The sequence below is a fragment of the Rosa chinensis genome, chromosome 2 (genome assembly GCF_002994745.2).
Source record: "Rosa chinensis cultivar Old Blush chromosome 2, RchiOBHm-V2, whole genome shotgun sequence".
NCBI classification, from domain to species: Eukaryota; Viridiplantae; Streptophyta; class Magnoliopsida; order Rosales; family Rosaceae; genus Rosa; species Rosa chinensis.
Window position 1 is genome coordinate 41318774 of NC_037089.1, and position 19958 is coordinate 41338731.

Below are 19958 nucleotides of genomic sequence, written 5' to 3' on the forward strand. Positions count from 1 at the left end.
TTCAATTCAGCCTTCTTCTCTGTTATTCAATTTGTAGACTATGTTTTGTGCCTTTGGCTATGTTTGCCCACATTGGGGCGTTCCCTCAAGTTTCTGTGTTTTACTGTGGTGGAGGATGTTTAAGGGTTTAGTGGTGTTGGGTTGTTTCAAAGGCGTGCTTTAGTTGTTGGGAATTGATTGCACGGCTCTGGGGAATGGGCAAAATAAGTTCAACTTCTTGGACTTGTGTTTGTTTTTTAGGTGCTTTTTGGATCATTTTGCATTTCACACAATTACATTAATATCAAGTAAATAGAGCCATATTTGAAAATAGGAAAAGCCAATGGATTTCTGGGCTGCTACAACCCAGAAATCTATGTCACCTTCTTTTGTTCCTGAAATTTGATCTGATATGGATCTGCTGGTGGACTTCTGCATTGGTTATGGCTGACCTTGCAGTATGCTGGCCTAACTTTGTTGTATAGTTTCTACACGCATTTGTTATCAAAATTCTGTTTGATAACAAAATAGTTTGGTGTTTGGCTACTTACATTTGGAACTCTTCCACAACCCCCACCTTCTTGTTAAGTGATGAGAACAGCTCAAAAAGATTTCTGACTTTCAAATATATGTTTATCCTCTTTCAGTTTTTTGTTTTGCCCAGTACTCTATGTATCAAATGTCTTTTTGCTAAATGGGATGCCGAGTTTAATTTTGAAGCTTGGGTTTTAAATATTATGGCTTCTTAATGCATGTATCTGTTGGTGTACAAATATTTTATTTTTAGTTCTTGTACACACACAACCACATATCCCTGAGAAAAGGATTTATTGTTAGTAAGGTAGATATTATAGTGAGCTCATAAGTTGTTGTTGTTGTCTTGTGTGCTTCGGTTTCTTCAGAGTTTTGTGATGGCTCTTTCCATCCTTCTTAATTTGTTTATTTCACTTATTTAGACGGCTTCTTATTTTGGTGTTTTTGTTGCCTGTCTTCTAGTGAACCCCTTGTTCCCTGCCTCCTAATTTTCTCCACTCTCAGTAAAAAAAATTTGTTTCTCATATACAAAAGATTAAAAATTAAATAATCAACCAATCACATTTTTCATTATCTATATATGCTTTGATTTTACTTTTGGTTTGATTTGAGCAACTTTTGAGTTTTGTTCTATTTGACCAAGTTCAGAACATGAAGATAATGGGCCATTCTGATTCGAGAGACATCATTGTTTTCCTCAATGCCCTTTTTTTTTCCTAAGAATCCTTGATGCCCAATTTTTTCCCTGCAGTAATTGCTCTTTATTCCAGTACTCTGAAAAAATATAAAATAAATAAATAAACAGAGTTGACTTCATATGGTTGCCAAATTCCCCTTAGTTCATTTTGATCTTGTCATCGTAATAGTAGTTGAAATACTTTTGCAGTGTTATCAAAGCAGTGTAAAATAGTACAGTCATCAGGTATGTGAAACCTTTGGTGACCTGAGACTTTTTGATGTGAAGTCAGTTGAATTATTTTTAAAAAGTCCACTTACTAAGCACCCTATAATTAAGAGTTTGTCCTTCATTATGTAATAAATGCAATTCACAAATAAATTATTGGTTATTGTTTTTTGATTTTCTTTATGTCGTGTGTTAAGTGTCATAGTTTTAGTCATTCAAAATCCTTTAGTGCAAGAGTTCTGAGTGTTTCGATGATTATCAATGGCTCCAAGTGCTACTTTGTAACTTGCAAGTTCTGAAAGATGAGTTATTAGTGAAAAATCCTGAGACCTTCTGCTTGTTTTTGTAACATGGGTTGACTTGGAGCCATTCCAAGACATCTTTGGTGGGTAGCCGGAGTTTTTCTAATTTCTCAGTGATTTCTAGAAGTCTAGAACTCTATGTTGTGAACCTGGTACTTTCCTATTCCCTTATCATTTTACTGTCATTGTTGTACATCACTTTTTTAGTTCTTACAGTCCCAAGATTTTGAAAAATACTTATAATTCCGAAAGACTGCAAATGTCCCAGGGGGTAGTACTGCAGTGTCAATCGTGTTTCTCATTTTGATATTATTATATGGAACAGTCTTGTGTTAATTAAAAAATTAAGAATTGCAAAGGTATTTCCATTACAGTTATCATAACTGGAGAGACATATCTGATTGTTTATTGAAGTGTAGAAGAATCTGGTTGAGTACTGTATTCTTTCCAGTATTTTTACTACATTGGTGGTTGAACATAGAATGCAGAGATGCTGTTTTCGGGGGAAAAAAAAAAGAAAAAAAAAGAAGAAAAAAGCCAATGAGAGTTGGTTTAGTTGGCAAGGGCGGACTTGAGGTGTAAACCCACATAAGTTCGATCCCCGCTACCAACAATCTCTCATTTGGTGGGCAATCTAGGAAATGTCCTGCATAATTCCATACCAATGGGCTGGGCTGGGACACTGGCCAGTTTCGTAAGTCCTGTTGGGTTGAGGTCGTAGGTTTGCCCTGGCCCTGGTAGTGTAGGGAAGCCTCCCTCTTATCTAAACTTTTTTGTACCCAAAAGAAAAATTCAACAAGTGAAGGACAGGAGCTCATTAGTGGTTGCAATCTTGTGCGCCTGGGTTTCTTCAGAGTTTTGGGATGGTTCTTTCCATTTTTTATTAGTTTTGTCTGTTTCTTTTATTGTTGATGGTTTCTTTGTTTTGGAGTTTTATTGGCCATCTACAGAACTTGTTCTGTGTTCTATGATTATTTTTATTTTCAGGGAAAGTTTTGTTCTCCTTAAAATGCAAACCACATTCTCCTTTTTTTTTCTTTCCATTTTATAAATTTGGATGGGTTATTTGATTGTGTTCAGAACATGCAGTAAATGAACCATTCTGATTCGAGAGATAACACCATTTCCTCACTGAAGCACCAAGACTTCAATTGATCAGGAGTCTGGTCACTCCGGTGTTGGATACTCTGACAGGACATGACATGACACAGCTCCAACATGTGTCAGACCGTGTCCTTTGACTTTGAGTTTCTGACATGGGTGAGGACGCATCAGCGACATGGTACCAACAGAGTTTATTTGCAATTTTATTGATGGCCAAAACTTGTATTTTGGCTCATGTTTGAATTTTGTTTCTCTGTCATCCGATAAAGAATTCATCTAACTAGTTTGTTTCATATGATGCAAGATAAAGGAAAATACTCCTGTATCAGACACGCCCGTTAGGACTCACTCCCATATATTTCGTTACATAAAAGTATTATCATAATTGGGAACATTTATATACTAAATCACTGTTTAAAAATCATGCATGCAAAAAAAAAAAAAATCAGTGAAAATGAACATCACAGTCATCCAACTGTGTCAAAAGAAATGGATGATTTATCATAAGATTGTTAACTTTCACCAAAACTGTCCAATTGTTTGATAGGGTTGGATAAGTAAACAGTCTCAGATTTCATTGAATTTTTTTACAAATGATTTTCACAGATTAATTTAGAAAATGAATGGTTCTTATCCTGAAAGTATAGTATGGCTTATGCAAATATGAGAGAATTTGGATGGGTGTGTCCAAATTGATTTGGACAAGAATAATGTCCGAACACAAACCATGAATCTTTAGTGCTATGTAATGTTGTTTACGTGGCTGTGTGAGTCTTGGTTACAAGCCAATAATCTTAATGATGAAAATCTATCAGCATGGAGTTATTATTGCTAAAGATAACATAACATTCGAACTATTTTGCTGGTGCATCATCCTTAGAGTCCCACTGATGTATGTGAGACCAATTCAGACACCTAGAAAACCAATTTCAATGTGTATGTATGAACAGCTATTATCTCAGATGAAGTTGATAACTTTTTGCCAAACTAATCTCTTTAGGTTTTGTTGATGGAGAGTGGGGACTCCATGAAAGCTATCTTTGAATACAGATTGCATTATCTTTAAATTCTTATATCTCCTCTGTTAATTCTATCAGGCAACTAACTCTCGCGGGCATTGTTAGTCAGCTGCCAGATTGAGACAGCTTATCATCCATTATCTATTGCAGTTTGTGAAGATCAAAAAATGCACTGCATCAAAATCAAAATGGAAGCTGAGTTGTCCAATTAATGGAAGAGATTGGAGTAAACGATGATCAAATTATATAATCATAGCTGTTGGGGGTCATTGATTTAAAACTCTTCTGGGACAGCGGAATTCAAGGAGGTTGGAGCAAAACATAATTCTGCTTCGTAGAGGTAAGATTTGGCAAATTATTACAGCAAAACAGAAGAACGTCTTTCTATGATATTGATGATTTCCTCGTTCACTGGTACAATTAATCATACGCATTTTCCTGTTTGTAGCTGCACTTTATGCCAAGGAACTTTTCCAGTGTCTTTCAATAATGTTTGGAGACAAGTAGCGAAAGTTGATGACAGAAAGTTGTAGGCAGAATGGCAGCTCTTATCTTACCGAAGGGAACCATTTTTCAGCAGAGGTTTTGCTATCTTGAAGCAGTAGCTGATTCTTTGGAGTTATATACTGATCCTATGGCTTCAAGTGCACATCATTGAAAATTTGATGTGGCTTGTTTATGAGCAGGAGCTTGGTACCAAAAGGAATCCAAATTTTATTCTCCATTCAAACCACTATTGAAACATATGTCAGTTTGCGAATGTTGCTAGCCCTTATGCTTGGATTCTTAGGGTAATTCAGATGTTATCCTTGAACCCTTGATGGTTATCCATGTGAAGTGACTTTCAAATCGCAGTATGATTATTCACATCTCTTATGTTGTCGGCGGTTAATTTTAGTCCCCAGATTTTGATTTCTTATTTTGTTAACAACAGCTATATCACCATTGTCTATAAAGCCCTGGCCTTGTTTTGTCAAATACAGTTCACACATCACGGACTCACAGTAGAGAATTAGTGCAGGTCTTTTATTAGATGAATAATTTTCTTTCTCAGCCAAATCATAATTACACGTACTGGAGTTAATCCATGTGCAACTATGGATAGTTTTTTCTTTAAATCGTATAGCAGTCTTGGAAGCACATGGCAGAATTTCAGAAAGATCACAGAGGAACCATTTGGCGTTGGATCATTAAAGCACTGTCAATGAAGAAGGTAGAACACTGCTTTTTCATAATTTGATTGTGATTTGGGTGAAAGCAATGACTAGTGGTACATTTTTGGGCAGGAACACCAGTTTAAAAGTCTCTTGCCTCCACTATTTCAGCTGGAGCATTTGGGGAATTTGCTGAAACAATTTTCCTCCAAGTGGTTCATTCTAAGGCTGTTTGCAGCATGTTGTCAATTTTCTGAGTGGTTACCGGAGACTTCCACCATGGATGTTGGCTGCTAGAGTAGTATAGTGGGAAAGCAAATCCATGGACTCAAGGTTTGAATTCTATTTGATACTAATGTAAGAGTTCAAACGTTTCGGCTCTGATGATGCAGTGGCCCTATAAGGAACCAAAGCTAGAGTGGGGTATGTGTAGAGTTAGAGAAGACAGTGGAATTAAAAGGGTTGTGTGTTTTGGTGGAGTTCAGTTAATATGGAACGAACCAATAACCAGATTGGACTAGGAAATTGCAATTTTCATCATTGTAAGGAAAATATGAAGCCGTTGTATGGAAGTGGTTTTGCTGACTTGTTAAATTGTGTTGATTATTTGGGGTTGCAAGCTCTTCTTCCATGATGAGGAAATGCACAGTGTGAAAGAAAGAGTCCAAATTTGAAGGGGTCAGACACCTCCCTTGATTTACAGGTACGTTTTGCTTATTTAGTTAATAGATAGGAGGGTTCTTTGACCTTCTCAGGTAGATGTATCATCAAACAATAAAACAAAGGACAGGAGCAGATCGGTCATCAGAAATATACCAAACAAAATTAAATGCAATAAGATTACAGTAAGAAGAGGGCAACAATAGCCCTCTGAAGAATATCTAATAAAATAGTAATAAACAAACTATGTTCTTCCTGTACTACTAGGATTAGAAGTTATAACCTATCTCTACACCAAATAATTTGAATTTTGTGCAAGGTTCCGTCCTCGTTGTCTGATCTATTGGCTGGTTAGACAAGTTGTTGTTGTTGTTGGTTATATTCATCATCACATTACTTTGCTTTCGCATTAGCTTTTTGTTAGTAACAGAAAGCAGCTTCTGCTTCTCCTTTGATTCTTGGCATAATGCACTGTACTTTCTCTTGTTTCCATTCCATTCAGACAATGGCAGTGGTGATTTGTTGTTCTTTCGCAGTCTACAAATCACATAATCTGATTTAGCATCTAGAAGACTATACTCATCCAAATACCAATGACCGTGGTGTTTGGAACATTTGCTCTCGTATCGCAGTTTCCTCCTCCGCCCAATATGTTTTTGCCATTCCTCATCTTTAATCAATTTGGAGGCATCTGTTTCGCTCCAAGTCCCACTTGATCCAATCTTGCGGAGAATGCGTGAGCCGTTGAGGCTTGCCTTCTTGAGCTTTGTGAAAAAGAACAAGTTTTGGTTGCACAACTCATGTCCCCTATACATGTCCCAAATCTCCCAAGGTTCTGTGGTTCCAAAAAGATCAAACTCGCACACAATGTTTTTGTAACTGTATAATGATGCTTCCTCTGTCAGCTTGTTGTAGAGGAAGTAACTGATCAACTCTTGATCCGTGGGGTGGAACCTGAACCCTACAGGTATGTAACTCATTGGCAATGCACTAGATTCTTGGCACAATAATATCTCCTTCCTCTTCTTTCGTGTCTTGATGTTCTGTCGGAGCCGGCAAAGTACATAATTTGCAGAGTTAGTAAGAAGAAGACTATACTCTTCCAAATACCAAGAACCATTGTGGTCAGACCCTTTATTCTCATATCGAAATTTCCTTTTTTGTCCAATAGGTTTCTGCTTATGCTTTGGATCAAAAATAAGTTTGCCAGGTTCTCCTTCACTCCAAGTACCACCAGATCCAACCTTGCGATGAATGCGTAAACCATCGGGGTTTACCGTCTTGTGCTGTGTAAAAAAGAACATATCCTGGTCATACAGTTCCGATCCCCCATACGTTTCCCAAATCTGCCATGGTTCTACATCACCATAAAGGTCAAGCTCGGGCATAATTTTGTTGTAATTGTATGTAGCCATTGATGGCACTTCTGCCATTGTGCCGACATTGTTCTTGTTGTAGAGGAAATAACTGATCAGTTCTTCATCAGTTGGGTGGAACCTGAAACCCACCAGAACAGAAGGCATTAACGTATTATTGCCTGTAGAGCAACAAACCGTTTTTCTCAACTTGCAGAGCAGAGATGTTGAATTATGTTTGAATAACTGAATTGATTTGTGTGATCATATGTATTTGTATAATTGCAAACATAGAGTTTTAATCTGTTTGAACTAGGAGATATATTTCGACTAGGAATTTTGCAAAGGTTAGGAATACTAGTCTTTTTAGATGTCTCTGGAAAGAACTCAAGTATTAGAACATCTCAACTATCCAAAAGGGTAGGAATACTAGTCTTTTTAGATGTCTTTGGAAAGCACTTGATTGTTAGATCTCAAATGCTATCCAAATATGGTGGTAAGAAATATTAAGGAATGAGGAATGTCAATAAGGATTCTTCCATTTGAAAAATATTCAGATTATTATTATTTTTAACAACTAACACTAGTTTTGCTGTCAAGAAAAGAAAAAAAAAACTAGTTTGTCACATTTATTATTAGTTGCATAAGCAGTAAGAAATCCTAATCAGAATAGGAAATGATTTCTTATTCTGGTAGGCTAAATTGCTATTTAGGATGGGAAACAAAAATAAAGTTTAACAAGAGTCAAGTTCCCTTGAACATAGGGGAACCCATCAGGCACCAGGTATCTATATAAATTCTATCCATTGGAGAAAATACTACCCTTTTTATTATTACAGAAATAAGTTATAGGTTGAAGAACTCCTCGACTGGTGCTCACTTTTTCTTCTGCTTTTGTGATCAAGCAAGTTCTTGATTGAGTTTTTCGTTGAAAGATTTTGCAATAGTCAAGTTTTCGACAGAATTTTCATAACAATGATTTTCATCTCTATTAAATCGGTAGATTGGATTGGGCTTTTTATCTTCTTCACCAACATGGGTAGTCAAGGAGTCAAGTTTCTATCAGTTTTTCTAAACAATAGAATAGAACGGGAAGAGAATGTCAGCCAAGAAAAAGGAAAACGAAAACGAAGATTAAACTATGGTCAAAAACGAAGGGAAAAAATAAACAAAAATGCTCTATGTTAAATCAGGAATAATTCTAGCAATTCCTTTTTAATTAAGGTAGAGTATCAAAATCACCGCTCGCATTTATCACAAGTATTCACTATTCAAGAGGCGAAGTTCACTCGAGTGTTTGTTAATCTTTCATGAGTTCAGAGACCCAGTTGACATGTCGACACTTCCTTACGAATGATATTAGCACTGCATTAGATTGAGTGTCCTTGGTTGGTATGTGATCATTTTACTTGGCTCATTGTGTACCGGAGATCTAATAGCTCACTTAAAAAGTTATGTTCAAGCCTTTTGGTCTGACTTTTGTTATAAGTGGTCCGTTGGTGCTTTGTTTGTATTATTTATTTATTTGTTTGTTTTTTTTTTTTTTTAAAAGTAAGAACAGTGGTGGTCGATTGGCCTATCGTTGTGGGCCCGCTGTGGGGTTAGGAAGTCCATGAGTCGTGCGTTTTGCTTTAGAAAGTTCCTTCCCTTGGGGGGAGAGGGAGGGTCTGAGGGGCCCCAAAAAATAGAAAAAAAAATAGATAAAATTATATTTATTGGTCATCTTCATCAGTGAGCACCAGTGGTCTAGTGGTAGAATAGTACCCTGCCACGGTACAGACCCGGGTTCGATTCCCGGCTGGTGCATCCTTTTCTCAAATATTTTTTCCTTTCTCTTTTCTAGTTCATTTTTGCATCTTCCAGACCAGCCTATTGGGTTTGGCTTCCCAAAGGAGAAAGCTAGCTAAGTTAGCTCACAAGAGGATGCGTCCAGAACCCTCCTTCCTCTTTACTTAATATTCTTCTGTTTGATGCTGCTGATCCCTTTGAGAGTTAGGGATTTTCTTTTTCATTCCTTGTAAGTTTGTTTTTTTTTTTTAATATGAGAGTTTCTATTAATATCTCTAAAATTGGTATTTAGATCTCCCCACTTAATAGACCTGTAACTTATTTTTACAAAATTCCAATATGCTATCTACACCTCCCTAATTTTCCCAAAATGCCCATTGTCCAATAAAATCAATAAAAATCCTTTTTTTTCTTTCTAGATTCTATTCATACCTCCAAAATCGGTAATGGACCTCCTTCAAATTTTGAACAATTCACAATCCTATTTTACCTTTGAAAAAAAAAAAAATCTCCAGGTGGTAGTCTCTTTCTTTCACATAATTTTGTCGCTTCTATTTTGTTTCTTTCATCCATATGTATTTTTTAGTCTTTCTTCCAACATTCTAACTATCATAGTTTGACTTTTGTTTTAGTTTGGTTTATGTCACTGTTATGCTTTCTTGTTTTGTTCTTCTCTTTTTGACCTTCTGGCTTTTGTGTACTGCTATTGTATTACAACAACAACAACAAAAAAGAATTAAAGTGAAAACAAAGAAATCCAACAATCAGATAGTTAGATAGAACTGAAGTGAAAACAAAGAAATCCAACATCGAAAAGCCTACAATTATAGAAGAGTAATTAAATAAAAGGCCATTCAAAGTAAGATCAAACACTATTAGATCATGGACTCTCTAAGGACAAATACTAATCATTCTTCCCAATGGCCTGCACACAAAAACACGGTGCCAAATAGAACCATTTAATCAAACCAATAACCAAAATTCCAAGTTTATGAAGTGGATGCTTCTAGTTTTGAGTACAGTAGTACTAATCGAGAACATCATACCATGTAATCAAGATGCAAAACCAAAATTTCAATTTTCTCAAGTGGATGCTTCTAGGTTTTAGTAGTCCTAATCGAGAAACCAGAGTGTTAGACATTGGTGCGATACAATGGTAAGTGATTTTAGAGTTTATGTTGGAGGAGAAGGTTTTCTCCAAGTTGAAAACTACTAGAGATAAGAAGAGGCCTTTTTCTTTCTCTTTTATGTCCTTATTGGCAATTTGACATGAGTTGACAAAGTCAACTATTACTTAGAAGGTTTAAATACTAATTTTGGAGGTATGAATACCTTTTAATATACATTTTAATTTACCTTTTTTTTTCTCTTTTATATCCTTATTGCCCTCTTAATATACCTTTCTCTTGCCAAAAAAAAAAAAAGGTAGAAGCTTTTGCATTTTACTTTTTGTTGGAACAAAAATTTTATTTGTAGAGGAATTAGATTTGAAAAGAGGGTAGATGATTTAGTCAAAATACCGATAAGTAAAACTTAGGGAACGTAAAGTACATATTTAGTTATCATATGAGCTGCCAATTATAATTATGGATTAAAAATAAACACTTGGTTACAGAGATGGGAAAATAGAGATTTTGCTACTGTTAATTTTGGCTCCTTACCTATTTTAGAGAGTATTTTTAGATTTTTATCTATTTTAGCAGCTACACCAGATTTCTAAGTGGCTCTCCATTATAACTTTTATCTACTGATGCTCTTTATAATTTAAAACATTTATTTTGAGTTATTTTATAAAATTTATAAATACATTTAAACTATTTAATATTCATTTCTAAAATAATAAATATTCAAAATTAGCTAAAATATAGAGCACTGATACAAACGTATTTCTAAAGTGACTACCTAAAATGATTTTTAGTTACTTTGGCTAAAATTTGACTAAAAAATAGCTAGCATTACAAAAGATGCTCTCAACCCAACTTCCATTAGTAGAATTAAGAGAATCCACAGCCTTTTTAGCATCCATCTCAAGCACTACATGAGATGAACCTTCATTTTTTGCCAAGTGAAGACCCAATACATGAGATGAACCTTCATTAATGAAGCAACTTAAAGCTCTGTTTCTCCTTAAAGATACACAATTTTCTTTCTGATCATAATATTCTAAGAATTAATTCTCACCCTCAACATATTAAACAATGCACAACTTTGAGTTTATTGATCGATAAACTTCGATTGTTCATGGCAATTTTTTTCAGTCATCATCTAGAGATTTCAATAATGAAATAATCTTAGTATAAATTTCAGAATTGTACTGTATGACAAATAGACATCTATATATGCTACATACATTTGACAAGTTGATTATGCATAAGTTAAAATGGGACCTTAAAACTTCTTAGTTTATCAATATTAGTCCCAGTCTGCTTCCACTTGATGAATCATATAGCAAGTTTAATAAACCTAGTGGAGGCTTCAGTTTGGTGCCTCTCTTTTCGATCAGTGTTGCTTGTTATAGTGATCGAAAAGTTAACATATAATAAGCATATAACTATATCAGGTTTTGTTTATATCGCACTTTTTCTCAGTGATTTACTGATTTTCTTAATTGTGTCACTCTCAATATCACTTTTACTTGAGTCAGATCTTATCTTCTCTTACCAGCTGGATTCCATGAATCCATGATTCATATTCGATCAACATTGTGGATCAACTTAATTAACAAGTAAAAATTCTATCTATTTCCGGCATATCTATAAAGAAGTTAATTTTGTTGCTAATCAGTTAGCTTCATTGCCCCGTCCCCTCTGTGACCCCAGTGTTTTGTTTGAATCAGTTGGGAGGAGGTTGTCCTCGTGGTTTGTTTTGTAAGTTTGCTTCTTGTTATAAAAAAAATAAAAAAATAAAAAAATAAATAAAATCCTACCATATATTAGTATGAATTATATAGGAAGAGTTTCTTCGAAAAATTAACTAAATCTTGATAGGGTGTAGCCAGAATAAAAGGGCGTTCGTAGTGATTCATGGTTGGGCCTCATTGGCTCATGATGATTGTTCTCAACCATCTATATATTACCAGTGGTTTATTCTACAATTGTGCAAGTTGCTCCTATTGCGCGATTTGTGGTGTGTGAAAAATACTACAGCTTGTTACTCTCTTGCTTTCTAATCGTTATTTTATAGAATAAAGGTTTCCTTTTTCTCAAAAAGAAGAAAATTAATTTTTTTTTCCTCGGAATTTAGCGAATTAACATATTTTGGAATCTGTCAAGCTATATTAATTAGTTGTCATAATTGAAAATACCAGATGCATACTCAAATATTGACTCCATGGAATGCTGAAAGTGTCTCCACCAAAGAAGAGAAAGGTGGGACGTCCACTTGGAGCTCGTAACAAACCAATGAAGGATCTTAATCCTTCGTAGTTGGAGTCAGCGTTAAGACCAACGGAGGCTAAGAAGGTGATGATGAAGCGAAAGTTCACTTAAGGTGCTAGAGTGAAGCGTGCTTTGGACATGGTTGATGAGAAGGCCGATGCTATTGCGGTGATGGAGGACACGACAATGATGTTAGCTAGTACTGATTCTGGGGAAGTTCCTTCTGTGTAGGGCGGTCTTAGGTTTTTTCAACAAGTTAGGGTGGACTTCAGCCTTAAATCCCAACGTTGGCTTCGTTGCTAGTGTTTCATGCTAGGGTAATTGCATCTAGGTTGTTTTAGGGCGGCCTTACATTGATCAATAGTGACATAGCCCATAGAGGATGAGTCATGGCATGTTGTTACCTACTTTTATTCTTAATGGATTGTCATCCTTCCCTTTCAAAATAAATAAATAAAATATTGACTCCATGGATCTCATTTTGGGGAGAGCTTCTAATTATGACCATTAAAATGAGGACTTTATAAAGACTTTATAATCAATGGTTGTGAGATAGACTTTCCGATTACATTACGTCAAATCAACAGTTGGATATTTATGTATGCATCAGTAGATCACTTCAGAAAGTTCTATTTCAAATTGCTAATCATTAAGGTACCTAACTAGATTAGATTAATGGATAAACCAAATTTGTCAAACTTGAACCTTTCATATTTACAAATGATAAATTACAATTTTGAATGCCTTAACGATTTTCAATTTGGTTAAAAATTTACATAAATAATTTACTCATGAATATCTAAACATCTAATGGCTTATCTACGAAAATGTGATCGACAATTGGGTCTCGCAATAGTATTTTAATAGTCCTCATTAGAAGCTCTTCCCCCCATTTAAGTATATTTTTGAATCCCAAAACATATGAACTTATGTTTTTTTATCAAAATTGAGAGGTTTTATATATGAGTACAGATTGTTTGAATGTGTTTTATACATAAAACAATATATTATGAAGCATTGCATCTCCTGATAATAACATGTCTATTTAATAAATTACAATTAATCAATTTAGAGCATGTTTAGCAGGCTCTCTATTTTGGCTCCTTATCTATTTTGGAGAGCATGTTTAGCTTTTTATCTATTTTAGTAGCTGTACAAGACTCCTAAGTGGCTATCTATTATAACTTTTAGCTATCTTGCTCCTAAATATAGAGAGCGAGATGAGACTCTCTATAATTCAAAACATTCCTTTTAAGTTATTTTATGTAATTTATAAATACATTTAAACTATTTAATCTTCATTTAAAAAATAATACAAATTCAAAACTATCTAAAATAGAGAGCATTGATGCAGACGTAATTCTAAATTGGCTATCTAAAATGACTTTTTAGCTATTTTAGCTAAAATTTGACAAAAAAATGGTTAGCATTGCTAAAGATGCTCTTAGGGTGTTGCTCTTTGTAGCCAGCAAAAATTCTGGTACATCAATTATACAATTTTTCCCTCTAATAAAATTTACCCTCATATTTTAATAAATCAAGAAAAAAAACATAAAAAATACTGCTCTTCATCTCACACATTTTTTATTCCTCATCCATCTTTATATTGCCCCTGGGCTTCAATGAAATTTCTCATTCGATCAAAAAAATAAAATAAAATCCATCTCCTAATTCTTCTTTGTCTGTCTCTCAATTATCTTCTTCTCAACATGCCCTCCTCTTCTTTGTCTGTCTCTCAATTTTCTTCTTCTCAACATGCCCCTCTTCCTCTACGTTTCTTTTATCCAGATCACTAATACAATCCCAACTTGAATAAATCAAGATGACCTTCACGTCCTTGTTTTAATTTTAATTTTAATTTTACTTAATACATATTTTTGTGAAGCTTGAGCAATTCACTTTATAATACATAGATAGATAAATAGATTAAAATGAGGGGCTAATATTCGAAGACTGAGAGCAAAATTTTCACCGCTAGGAATTAATGAATCTTTGATTCTCGTTAGTAACATTAATTAATGGCTTGTCTTAAAAACATTATCCAAGACATCAAGTGGCAATTTAGATTTTTTCACTCTAGTTTTTTCAGCATCTTGCAGGAGGCAAATTTCACTGCTACTCGATTAGCGAAGATGGGTCACTCGTTCAATGCACTTCATGGAGACACAATCTTCCCCAAAATGTTGTTACTTCAGGTTTTGATAGTCTCAATGTTAGTTATCCACTTATCCTAGAGATTTTTCTTTATAATTTGTTGTAGTCGTTTTCTTATAAAAAGCCAACACATACTTACTTTCATTAATTAGTAAAAGAAAAGAAAAAGAGCTAATTAATTAATGAGTAAAGGCATAAACCAGTAAAGGGCTAAAGGCTACATGGTGTCGAGGAAGATGCTGAATCAAACTACCGGACAAGTAGATCCAGGGAGTTCGTGGGGCATAGAAAGGGTAATGGTGCATAGACAAAGGGTAATGGTGCATAGAAAGAAGAATAGTATAAGGCATGGATCATCCATCATTACATATCTATCTAGCATCAAACGATTAATGATCCTAACCTTTTTCTTTAATATATGCTTAACATTCCATCAATTAAACTTAAAATAGAATGCTCATAATTGATTAAGAAAATGGTTTGTGATGCAAGTGTTTAAAAATATCTTATTTTATTTTATCCATTTTTAATGATTTTTTGTATTGATTTGCAAGTTGGCTTCAACAGGTATGAGTCAAAAGGACCCGGTATCATTTGGTCTAGTGACATAAGTTTCATCTTTATAAGTACGAGGTCGTGAGTTCGACTCACAATAGACTAGTTATTGTATATGAGTTGTTTATTTGATGAAAAAAAAATGGTAGGAGTCAAAAGTGTTATGTTTACTATAAAATATTGAAATTCCAGAGTTTGAATTTATTGCAGTTTATCATTCACGGTGAACTAATTCAATGACTTTTAAGTCCACAATTTTAATATTATGAAACACTATAAAATATTTAGTAGACATAGAGATATAACTTTATGTTCCTTTTCAAAAAAAAAAAAAAAGAGATATAAGTTTATGTTTATTTAATTTTTTACCAACTGTATGAGATGTAAACATACTGAATAGACAATCACGTCATATCAAAACTATAATCATTTCACATGATAATATGTCTGTAATCAATCGGCAAGATAATGTGGTTTACCAAAAGCAGTATATTATTTTATTTGATACTTTCAATTGTAGTTATAAAAGTCAATTTACTAAACTTGGAGTATGTAGTCAATTTTAGAGATTACCAAATTAAAGCACAACCTTACTGTAACCTTACTGTAACCTTATCTAGTTAAATTCGATTTTTAGTTAAATATAACTAAATTTTGAAACAAAACTCAACTCAGCAAAATAGCTATATAAAGTTCTTCTTTGATAAATAAAAAAAAAAAAAAACACAATAGCTATAGCTAGGTTAAATTTAATGTTTGATAAAATAACAAGCACAGTGAATTAGAGCATCTGCAATAGAGTAGCTAAATTTGATTTTTAGTTAAATATAACTAAATTTTGAAGGAAACTCAACTCAACAAAATAGCTATAGAAAGTTCTTCTTAGATAAAAAAAAATTATATATATAAAAAAAACACAATAGCTATAGCTAGGTTAAATTTAATTTTTGATAATATAAACAAGCTAGTGAATCATGAATAACTCAAGAAAAAATTATATTTATTTCTCTTATTTTTTTGTCTGCATGTTAGTTTATGATTCGATAAAATATATCATATCACAATTTTAATTACTTAACTAAAAATTAAAAAAATTATAATTACTTTGCTACCTAAGATTCCCACATTCGAATATACATATGTATAAACGCCGGAAAAGTGACAAGGAAGATGATATGCAAGATTATATCCAGGATGGTAACATCAAATCCTACTCATATCACCACAACCTACCAACGAGATATTATGTATATTCTACAATATACTTTCATTGCTTTCGTACGCTTTTTCAAAGTACTCCTTTTATAAAGGGATCAATTATTTAAAACTCATTTGTTCCAACTAGGTACAATGGACAGGTTTTTAAATAATAAATCACAAACTACTCGTATTAAAGACTTAAAGTTGATGAAGATATCTCTCTAGATTTGCCTTAAAACCTTCACATTCTCGAGTATGTCATCTAGGGCATAACCAAATGTTAAAATACTATATATTTTGAGGGTTAAATGGTAATGCTTTTGACAGTAGTGGAATTTGATTTGTTGGATAATATCAATAAATTATACACTAAATCCTAAATTCACGATAAATATATAAATAATTAAATATATATTATTATTTTTTATCAAATAAACAACTAAAATACAATATCTAGTTTATTGTGAGTCGTATTCACTAACTTCAGGTTTATAAAAATGAGACTTATGTTCTTAGACCAAATGGTGCTGAGTATATATATATATATATATATTGTTGATATAATATGGACACAAAAATAGTAAAATATATGATAAAATACAGTAGTGTGATCATTATTACAAAAAAAAAAAGAATATCTATAACAATCATGACCTATTAGAATGATATAAACATGTAAGTTTGGAGACAAACAAGGTAGCCCAGTGGATAAGAGTAGAGATCAACATCCCTTATTACTTTATTAGCTAAAGCCACGTGTAATTTGTGCTCATTCTTTATACTGACCGTGGGAGGGGATAGAGCCCGCCAGTTTTTACTAACACAACCACGACAAAAGCACACTCTGAATTAATTATTATTAGCATCATATCCGAGCGGTTTCCGAATTAATAATATAAAACTTGATATGCTTTAATCTCAAATTTCAGTCACTAAAAAGAATTAAGAAACTACCTGCAACAATTTATGGATTAAAATTGTGCTTCTAATCACTCATTTCTTCTTTTCTGAATAAAAAATTGATATCATAAAGACATTTCAGATGTGATTTGTATGAACTACGGTTTATTTCATTCAAAGGACATATATGGTAATCTAAATTTTGATGAAACTTTTACACCAGAAGAATGGCTTCCATTCCCTTATAGAGTTATAGTTGTAGAGATTAAACTAGAGGAAGAGCATGTAATAATCAGAATATTCGATACGGATAACACAAGATTGCTGAAGACGAGGACGCGGAACCACCCAACTCTGTTCCATGACATGGTACACCTCCATCCGACTGACGTCACCAATACGACAGATTCCTTCATGTTCGCGGCGCTTCGTTCGTCCACGTCGGATTGACTGGGCCCCACCCCTCCCTCCCCTTATAAATTGAAGGCCGCGCCTGCCCGGGGAGTCTCAACCATTCATCAACACCACGTGCCCCAAAAATTTTGCAAAGATCGAGGAGGATGCCCGGAGTAATGCTTAGAATTCCGGTTACTCGCCTGAGCGCCGACGATATTTTGGAATTTCCCGGCAGAGCTGCCAGTCTTTCTGACATGGTTCTGGGGTTTATCGAGGAACCTGCCACGGATGCCTACCCGGGCAATATCACGTCAGGCTCCGATGAGGAAGAGGAAGATGAAGCTTCTGTGGAGGAGAACAAGGCATTTTGGGAGGAACAACACCAACTTCTCCAAGTAATTAATTAGTTGATTCTTTTCATTTCTATTTGTATGCAAGTATCTGACTCGTTTATTAGGTTAGGTATTGACCATATTAATTGTTGCTTAATTGATTGGGTATTTGGAATTGCAGGCAACGTTGTGTAGAAGCAGTGGCGTAGAAAAGAAAATTCGACAAGCCACCAAGGAGGCGCTGAGAGAAACTATGAATAGCATGTATTGCGTCTGTTCGAGGGCGGTGGCCGGAGACTGCCGGAATTGTTTGCGAAGGGAAATATGCAATCGCCTTATTAGTTTAGGTTACAACTGTGCCATTTGCAAATCCAAATGGAGAAGCTCAGCAAATATCCCATCAGGTACTTATATCGATCATCTACAACTACATCTTTATTAATTTCAATCTAGCTATCTAGCTGATAGCTTATAGGTACAATATTAATGTCTATATATATATCTCCTTCATGTGGCTGATTATTGGAATTCTTCTTGTATGTGAATTTGCAGGAGAGCACACTTTTTGGAAGTGCTAGACAATTCGGATACAAAGAGAGGGGAGATTAGGGTAGTGATCGAGCTCAATTTCCGAGCAGAGTTTGAGATGGCTAGAGCTAGCCAAGACTACAACCGTTTAATTAGCTTTTTGCCGGAAGTCTTTGTCGGGAAAGCCGAAAGACTACGAGTCTTGATCAAAATTTTGTGCAGCGCGGCTAAAAAATGTATGAAAGAGAAGAAAATGCATTTGGGACCTTGGAGGAAGCACAAGTACATGCAAGCTAAGTGGCTTGGAACCTTTGAGCGATCAACTCCGGGATCGTTACCGGTCGGAGGATATAGAAACCGGCCACCGAAGCCGAGGGCATCCATGTTGACCTTCGACTTGTCCGAGGCTATGCCCGGCTTGCATTGCACGGCAGTTGAGGTTCTGTGATCAGTAGAAAAACAAAAATTTTGTAACGCGGTTTTGGTTTTACATACATAGCTCTCCATCTCTAGCCAGCCTGTTGTAATAATCTAAATGCATGTGTAAAAATAGCGAGGAGTAGCTATATATAAGAGTAGCTATATATATATATATATATCTGTGGTGTGTGTGTAGTGTGAGCTTTTTTTTTTTTTGCTGAGTGAGGACCTTATTTTTACTCAGTTAACGTCCTTCCTTATAGTGAAATTTTCACCGTCCATTTTCACTTTTCCTTGATTCAATGTTTTTCTCTTCGATAAGAAACTGTTCCAGCATGACTGATATACCACTTGATTTAGCTTGCCTTGAGAATTCCAACACAGACCAAAACGTATACACAGGCTTTGCTTAAGAGCATTGGAGAAATTATGAAGTCAAAGTCAAGAAAAACAAACAAAGGAACCAGCAAAACCACATTTCATTGGATCCAAGGATTGATCCAACTTGAAACAGGTTTCACGGTTGGTTACCCTAACGGACGGCGGTCATCTTAAAATTTGTTTTTTATGAAGAAAAGAAAAACTATAGAAGAAAACCTCTAACACAGCCTTCTCCCAGCTAATCTAAACAAAACACTAGGGACACATACAGGGAGAGACAATTAAACCAAACAGAAGTATTACTAGCAACATGACCTAAAGAAGTGATGTAGGACAAATGCCAACTAGGATTGAAGAGCAGCTTGGTCGTGAAAAGGAAATAATCGGTTGCCAAAAACTTGTGAAATTTTAATTAAAACTCGCAAGTGCACGAATCATGCATTGTTAGTATAATGTACAAGTACGAGATCGTTCCAATTGAGGATTGATGATCAATTTAAATCTTAGCTCAATTCATCCAAACACAAAATCACAGAAACACAATGAACAATGAAGAGAGAGAAGATATTATTTTTTAGATTTTTGAATAAAGAAATAATGTGAAAATTAAGGGAAAAAAAAAACAAGGAAACAAAATATAAGTTGAAAAACAAAGATGATGGAACCTGTAGTTTTGGAATCAACCACTAACAATCCTATTTATGTTTCACTGCAATAACCAATTCTTTTGTTTATGTAGATGATAATTCCCGCGTCTAAGTCCAGGTCCGGCACTTAGACCATAGTTTTTCTTAAGTATATGATTCTCTCTAAGTACGGCAGAGGTCATATATCGTAGCATGCAGTTTATCTATGTACATCATAAATTTAATACATAGGACTCATTATGTTCTAGAAAACAAGGTAATCATGCAAA

The 19958-nt window shown here is 34.6% G+C and overlaps 1 long non-coding RNA gene, 1 other non-coding gene and 1 pseudogene across 4 annotated transcripts; all 3 read left to right on the top strand.

Annotated features, from left to right (window-relative positions):
• Positions 1-7215, top strand: LOC121051685. 3 transcript variants are annotated; one of them, XR_005806481.1, is made up of 4 exons: positions 1-1871; positions 3921-4182; positions 4291-5055; positions 5129-7215. It is a non-coding gene; the product is annotated as an uncharacterized LOC121051685 (long non-coding RNA). The 3 variants fall into 3 exon arrangements; XR_005806480.1 differs by lacking the exon at positions 1-1871 and adding an exon at positions 1887-2979; XR_005806479.1 differs by lacking the exon at positions 1-1871 and adding an exon at positions 1888-3001.
• Positions 7216-8746: 1531 nt separating this feature from the next.
• Positions 8747-8817, top strand: TRNAG-GCC. The gene has a single exon. It is a non-coding gene; the product is annotated as a tRNA-Gly (tRNA).
• Positions 8818-17480: 8663 nt separating this feature from the next.
• On the top strand, positions 17481-18835 carry LOC112188092 (annotated as a pseudogene).
• The last annotated feature ends 1123 nt before the right edge of the window (positions 18836-19958 follow it).